Genomic DNA, 8,706 nt, shown 5'->3' with positions numbered 1-8,706 from the left:
AAATATAAATTGAACATGTTAGCAAATTTATTCAATATGTTCCATAGGCCATGCTGTATTAAGTGAGTAAGAATGAAAATTTGTTTCCATTAAAATTCTTAAGAACAGAATTTGATTTGGCCAATTAGAAAATGAACTGCTTCCCCTTAAAAAAACAAACTTAGAAATGTTTCATGTCATCTCCCCTAAAGTTGGCATCAGCTCAGACATCTGTGTGACACAAACCTATTTTTCCAAATCACTTCTTTTTGCTTTGTACCTTGCTGCTGCTGCTGGATCACCCTCTAGTTCCCTATGTTAAACCTCAGAGCCATCTTTTGACTTATATGTCTCTTACTTGCTATTCATATCCCTATCTCATGCCTGTATACCACTACTTACCAGTTGCTCTTGCACATAGTTATTTTGCTGTGTATATTTGGCTATTCAAAAGCCACTCTGGCTGGGCATGACAGCATATGACTGTAATCCCAGTGGCACAGGAAGCTGAGACAAGGAGGATTGGGAGTTCAAAGCCACCTTTAGCATCTTACCAAGGACCTAAGCTTTAGACTTAGCAAGACCCTGTCTCTAAATAAAATATTTAAAAAGGGCTGATGATGTAGCAGTGGTTAAGCTCCCCTGGGTTCAATCTCAGGTACAAAAACAAAAAACAAAACACACACACACACACACACACACATAACTAGAGCTCAATAAATGTGAGTTTTTATGGTTATAATTTTCAGTACTGCTTGTTTGGTTTTTTTCTGTACAAATTTCCATGCTTTTATGTTGAAAGAAGTCACAAGCAATATTGAATTATTTTAATTATGTTATATACTATTGATTATGTTAATTATAACATAGATAATCTTCTGGTAGGTAAACTATATAACTTGTATCCAACCTATGTTGAAAATTTTCACCTCTACCTCAAATGTTTTTTTTTTTTTAAATAGCAGGCATATCTTTTATACTACAAGATATGTGTGTTTATTTTAAATATCCATTTTGTATATTGAGTTCCAATATTCTTTTTCTTGTGAAGGGGAACCCATGATGTCATGGTGAAGACTTTCCCCCGAAATGTGCACTACTTGAAAGTTGATTGATTTAAAAAGTACATTCTGATAATTGAGTAAATCTCAGTATTGATCCCTGAAACTGATATGGAGTTGCCCACAGGCAGCAAAACTCACAAATGAACTGCACAGATGTGTGCCTCATCCATTAATCCCTTATGCCTTTAGTGCAGTATCACAAACAAAAATAGATAGTAATTGGTACTCAAGGAATGGATCACTGACAGACAAAAAAGCAATAAGCTGTTTCCTGGGAGCAGCTGCTGAAGCGTGGTCTTCATGTCTGGAAACTCCCACCTGACTCCTTGGAAGAATGTGTTCATTTGCTCTCTATCAGTGTAGAATCAAAAAAGGTTAGTTGGGCAGGAAGAAAAGCAATTTTGTAAGTCATCTCTGAGGAACATATTCACCATGATGGGAAAGAACAGAATCATTTTTCAACCCCTCTCTCCATGTTCAAACCATCATCTCATTCCTTCATAAAATAATTTCCTAAGAAGAACTGAAGAATCAGAAATCTTTCTCTACAGCACAAACACAAATTTTTGATCCTCAGTATCACTTGTGTAACTGGAAGAATGAAATAGAATGGGACCATCTAGAGCCAGTGATTGTGTCTGATTGTTTTTTTAGCTTGAAAAAAACTCTGCAAAACCAAATATAAAAGAAAATAAACATGGAATTTTTCTAGCTGAATCAGGTGAAAAGTCTTGGGACACTGCCCCCTTAATCTTAATCATCCATGCCCACTCCATGTTCAAAAGGCAAACTGCAGGGGTCTTTTGGCTCTGGAAGTCATCCTGAAAATCATTGACTCAAGAAAAATATTGAGAAAAAAATAAAGGATGACGGGGACAGGTAAAAGACATTTTACGCACAGTCCTTGTGTTAGTCAGCTTTATGTTACTAAACAAATACTCAAGGTAATACAATTTATCATGATCAAAAGTTTCTTTTGGTCAGATGTGTGGGAGGCCATCCTCACATGTGATTTGAGTTACCTCCCTGGCTGGGCGAGAGGCGCTTAGGCACATCTTGTGTCCAGAGCTTTCCCCATCCTTCTCAGGTCCGAGGGCTTGTCTGTGTGAAGGCATGTCTGGCCACTACCCCGAAGACCCAATCATATCCCTTGACCTTGGGACACTGCCCCCCTTAATCTTCATTGGATGGGATTTTCCCCAGAAATTTTTGTTCCCCAATAAAAGTCCACTCTCTGGCGTGTTCTCTCTCTCTTGCTAGCCTCTTCAGTAAACCTTGCTACCATAATAGGTGGCTGGAGGCTGGAGCTAGGAGAAGCCATCCTGTAGCTGGTTTAAAGGTAATTAGAGTCTGTCTCTTAATTCAAAACTCCCTAGAGGTTTCTCACGCTGTGAACTTTCATTTATGAAGCCTGTACTGGCTGTGGGCTAAACAGGTGCAGTGGTGCATGTCTGTAATCCCAGCAATTTGGGAGGCCTAGGCAGGAGGAACATAACTTAACCTGACAACTTAACAAGGACCTAAGCAACTAGGCGAGATCCTGTCTCAAAATTTTAAAAAGTCTGGGGGGTGTGGCTCAGTGATTAAGCATCCCTGGGTTCAATTTCCTGTACCAAAAGAGAAAAACAGTTTTTTTTGGCTCACAGTTTCATAGATACCTGACCCATAGATGTCATTGTTTTGGACTGTGATGAGTTAGCACATACTGATGGGAGTAGGTGGTGGAACAAAACAGGTCACCTCATGACCTGGAAATAAAAACAGAACACGAAAGAGGAAGAGACCAGGGTCCTATAATCCTTTTTAGGGCACACTCCAAATATTTAAAGACCTCTCAAAAGGCCCTATCACTTCCAGATTCCACCACCTTCCAAATATGCCAACTTGGGGACCAAGCTTTTAATATATGGGCCTTTGAAGGGGGCTTTTAGGATTCAAATTGTAGCCAAAATATTCTTTCTTCTATGCAAATACATTGTGCCTTATGCTCACTTAACTCTTTCACAAATTCTTCATAGCTAAATGGTTTTTAAAAATTCATTTCTTACCTTTATTCTGGCAATTCTCTAGTAACATTCTCTTGGCTTAACATTTTCCAGCCCACATAGAAGAAAAATCTCTGATTTCAATGTTATATGAAACCCTTCTATAGTCCAGTTCTTTTCTAGCTGCCTGACTTCCAACCACTGATGTCCTACTCCCCCCACGTGCTTCTGGTCCACATGTCCACCAGGTAGTTCATGTTTCAGGCATCCAAGTTCCCTGGTTGCCTTCACACACCAAGACTTGGAAATGATCAATATTTAACAGATAAGTTTTAATGGAAACAATGTGTGCATGCAGGCAAATGAGTCTCAAATTGCTTTGAAGATGCAGCCCTTAGAGAATCCTTTCAAAACTCTCTCCGGGATCAAGATGGTGGAAATAAGGGAGGCTGCAGGTTTTAACTCCACAGTTTGGAATCAAATCAGGGAGAGAATCGCATAATGGAGAGGTGGGTGAGAGAGAGAATGAACTGATTCAAACTACTGAGCTATCAGAGCATTGTAGGGACTTGAAAATTTGGGTTACTAGAAACAAAAAACAGAAAAGAATTTGTTACACAAAGGGCAGTATCTGCAGCATCAAGGCAGGTCTGGGGAGAGGGAATAAGACATGGAGAAAAGAGAGGCAAAGCTGACAAACTTAGTTCAGAAAAAGCAGTAGAAGAGAGAGAAAGAGTTAAGCTGGTGCAGAGTTGCAAAAACACATGTTGAGCAAGAAGTGTTCTATTCTCTCAATTTGCCAGTGGAGAAGAGTAGTGGGCAGCCTGTTTATAGAGAGCATACCTCAACTTACAGCTAGGGATAGGCTTCCTACCTAGAGATAATAAGAAATATCTTAATTAAATATTTAAAAGGGAACACCTTTTAAATGAACCAGCTGAGCAACCTATGTAGTGGGGTCACTATCTATGAGATGAAGATACCTGAACCCCTCCTCTCCTTCTGGCTTCTGCAATGAGTGAGGTGGAGCAGAACAGAGGGCATGACACTACCAGGGAGTGCAGCACCTATGGTGTGCTGCATGTCTCTGCCCTAGGCCACCACTTTTTGCTTCTGCCAGTAGTTGCAGCCCCTAGAAAGTGGCAAGTACTTCTGCTGTTGGCCACCATCACATACCCAAACTTTCTTCACCACCCCATGTCCTCATTGCCAGGTTGTCACATTCTTTTGCCACTGTACCCCATGCACTGAAATTCATAGCTGTTTTGATAACCTTAAGTGTGTGCTGCATATCTATAGGCAGATCCACAAGACTGTAGTACCAGGCAGGAAGAGACCTGTCCACTCTTTCACAATCAGGGGTCATTTCTTCTGACTTTCCAGAGAGTTAGTATGTGACAGACATACTGAGGAAGTGTGGAACCCATCTAGGTTCATTCCAGAAATGGGGAGGTCTGTGTCCATAGGGCTTGCCTGAGGCTTGAAATCATGACCTGAGTTCTGCACAGTTCTTGAAGGAGAAAGGTGAACTAAATGCAGAATAAATTAATATACAGCTCTTTGTTTCATCATGGGGAAAGCTGATGTAATTACTATCTCTGAACCCAGAGAAACCAAACCAGACTGAGAAGCAGCATAAATCAGGTTAGGAAGAGTGCTAGATACAATGGATAGAAGAACTGGACACATGCACTGAGACATTTAGAAGGGCTGTGATAGATGGTGTGGGGCATTGCAATGTGTGGACCAGGGGAATAAGCCGATTAAACCATACATTATGAAAAAGTTTGTCTGCTTTAAGCAATACTTAGGATGTACTGAGATGAATTGAAAGATGATTACAGAAGTCTAATCGAAAGTTGAGGTGGGACACATAATAGGAGTGCAAAGAAAGAAATGGACTCAAAAAGGAAGAATTTGAAAAAAAAGGAATAATAAAAAGAATCACAGGGAAATAAAAGGGAGACCAACAGAGTAGAGGAAAAGGATAGAGAGATAGGGAGAAGAAGAGGGCATGAGGAAGTATTGGGGAACAAAGTCTACCATATATGCTATGTCCATGTATGAATATACCATGATGAATCTAGTTTATATACATTATTATAATGTACTACTACTACTACCACCACTACAACTACTAATGACAATGGAAAGAAGATCAGGGGAATAGAGGGAGCAGATCAGGTGAAGAAAGAGGGGAGGGCAAGGGTAAGTACTAAGGATGAGATTGATCAAATTATGATATGTGCATATATGAATATTGCATAATGAATCCATTATTATGTATAGTTATCATGCACCTATAAAAAGGATAATATTTTTTAAAAAAGAAGAGGATTTACAGGGAAGTGAATAAAGGAAGAACTAAATGTATGCAACCATTGAAAATCACCTGAAGAAGGCCCAATATTTTAGAGACTGAGAAAATAGCAGAAATAAGCAAGGTACATCAGTTGATTGCCGAGAAAAAAGATGAGCTTCAGGGCACAACACATCTGCAGTGTTCTGTGGGTTTGCCAACACCAAAAAGTGAGGCCCCAGTAAGACCTAGATGGAAGGGCTTGCCTGAAGCTTGAAATCATTTTTATATCATACAGGTTACCTACCTTGGGTTTTCCTTCCCTGCTGGGGACAAAATGTTGTCATTCATACTATAATAGTTGCAAGAGCCTTGGCAACAAGGCCCTTCTTGAGGGAGGGGCTGGATAAGGTGCAGACAGGGCAACAGTTGGAGAGAATATATATTGTCTCTCCTGCAACTGTCACCCTTGAAAGCAGCACCTGGCTAACACCTCTGTTCCCTCTAAGAGTATTCCTATGTCTTTAGAACCATGTGGGCTCAGGCTGAGGCTCCTACAACACTTTGTCCTCAAGTGGTCTACTTGATTTGCTGAGATTGACCCCTGCTTTGGTCAGCTCAGGGTGCTCCAACAAATACCATAGCCTGGGTAGCTGAAAAAACAGACATTTAAAGATTTCTCACCTTTCTTTCTTTCTTTTTTTTTTGAGTGTGCCCATTGGGATTTTTTTAAGTTGATTTTAGTTTTTTAAATACATGACAGCGAAATGTATTTCAATTCTTATTACACGTATAGAGCACAATTTTTCATATCTTTGTATAAAGTATGTTCACGTCTTTATACATGTACTTTTTTGCATTACAATTCTTATTACACATTTTTCATATCTCTCTTTGTATATAAAGTAGGTTGACACCCAATTCCTGTCTTCATACATGTACTTTGGTTATTGACGTCCATCACATTCCACCATCCTTTCTAATCCCCTGCCTCCTCTCTTTCCCTCTCTCCCCTCTTCCCTATCTAAAATTCATCTATTCGTCCCGTGTTCCCCCTCCTTACCCCACTATGAGTCAGCCTCCTTATATCAGAAAAAAAACATTCAGCATTTGTTTTTGTTTTGTTTTTGTTTTGGATTAGCTAACTTCACTTAGCATTATCTTCTCCAACGCCATCCATCTACCTGCAAATGAGATGATTTTATTCTCTTTTATTGCTGAGTAAAATTCCATTGTGTATATATGCCACATTTTTTTTTATCCATTCATCCACTGAGGGGCAGCTAGGTTGGCTCTACAGTTTAGCTACTGTGAATTGTGCTGCTATAAACATTGATGTGGCTGTGTCCCTGTAGAAATGCAAATCAAAACTACTCTAAGATATTATCTCACTCCAGTCAGAATGGCAGCTATTATGAAGAAAAACAACAATAAGTGTTGGCAAGGATGTGGGGAAAAAGGTACACTCATACACTGCTAGTGGGACTGCAAATTGGTGCTGCCAATATGGAAAGCAGTATGGAGAGTTCTTGGAAATCTGGGAAGGAAACCACCATTTGACCCAGCTATCCCTCTCCTCGGCCTATACCCAAAGGACTTAAACATAGCATACTACAGGGACACAGCCACATCAATGTTTATAGCAGCACAATTCACAATAGATTTCTCACCTTTCTAGAGGCTGGAAGTACAAGATCAGAGGGCCAGCATGGCTGGGTTCTGGTGAGCACTGTCACCCCAGATTGTAGACCCAGGCTTCTCTTTGTTTCCTCACACAGGAGAGAGAGAGAGAGAGAGAGAGAGAGAGAGAGAGAGAGAGAGAGAGAGAGAGAGAGAAAGAGAGAGAGCAAGCAGATTACCTCCTTCACGAGGGAAGGATGCAAGGCAAGACTTGGACGATGACTGGAGTGACTAAGTACACTGCACACACCTAGCACCAAGGAGCAACACACAAGCAGATGGATGCTAGCAACAGGCTTTGAAGGGAAACTGCTTCAAGCTCACAGAAAGCATCTCTCTCCCTCTCTCTCTCCCTCTCCTCTCTCCTCTCTCTTTCCCTCCCCTCTCTCTCTCCCTCTCTTCTCTCCTCTCTCTATCCCTCTCCTCTTTCCCCCCTCTCCTCCCCATCTCTATGCTGGGATTGTGGCTCAGCGGTAAGAGCACTCACCTAGCATGTGCAAGGTTCTGGGTTTGATCCCTAGCACCACATTAAAATAAAGGTATTGTGTCCAACTACAAATAAAAAAAGAAATATTAAAAAAGAAAGAAAGAAAGCACCTGTCTCTATTCAGGTGTGTCCTGGACGTGTTTCCAGGAATTTTTCTGTGTGTTGCATTAGATGACTAATAATTTGGACTTAAAGCTATTTATTTTAATTCTAATATATTTACTTAAATTTTTTAATGTAAATCTTTTTATTTATATATGATAACAGAATGCATTACAATTCTTATTACAATATAGAGCACAATTTTTCATATCTCTGTTTGTATACATAGTATATTCACACCAATTCATGTCTTCATACATGTACTTTGGATAGTAATGATCATCACATTCCACCATCATTAATTACCTCATGCCCCTTCCCTTCTGCTCCAACCCCTCTGCCCTAACTAGAGTTCGTCTATTCCTCCCATGCTCCTGCTCCCTATCCCACTATGAATCAGCCTCCTTATATGAAAGAAAAAATTCGGCATTTGGATTTTTGGGATTGGCTAACTTCACTTAGCATTATCTTCTCTAACTCTATCCATCATTTACTGATGAGTAATATTCCATTGTGTACATATGCTACATTTATTTTTTATCCATTTATCTATTGAAGGACATTTAGGTTGGTTCCACAGTTTAGCTATTGTGAATTGTGCTGCTATAAACATTGATGTGGCTGTGTCCCTCTAGTATGGTGTTTTTAAGTCTTTTGGGTGTAGACTGAGGAGAGGGACAGCTGGATCAAATGGTTGTTCCATTCCCAATTTTCCAAGAAATCTCCATACTGCTTTCTATATTGGCTGCACCAATTTGCAGTCCCACCAGCAGTGTATGAGTGTACCTTTTTCCCCACATCCTCACCAACACTTATTGTTGTTTGTCTTCATAATAGCTGCAATTCTGACTAGAGTGAGATGAAATCTTAGAGTGGTTTTGATTTGCATTTCTCTAATTGCCAGTAATGATGAACATTTTTTCATGTATTTGTTGATTGATTATACATCATCTTCTGAGAAGTCAGGTCCTTGGCCCATTTATTGATTGGGTTATTTTTATTGTTTGATTGTTTTTTTGATGTTTATCTTTTTAAGTTCTTTATATAATCTAGTGATAAGTGCTCTATCTAATGTGTGAGGGGTAAAGATTTGCTTCCAAGATGTAGGCT

The sequence above is a fragment of the Marmota marmota genome, unplaced genomic scaffold (genome assembly GCF_001458135.2).
Source record: "Marmota marmota marmota unplaced genomic scaffold, marMar, whole genome shotgun sequence".
NCBI classification, from domain to species: Eukaryota; Metazoa; Chordata; class Mammalia; order Rodentia; family Sciuridae; genus Marmota; species Marmota marmota.
The sequence above is the reverse complement of the archived record's forward strand: the minus strand, read 5'-3'. Positions refer to the sequence as shown.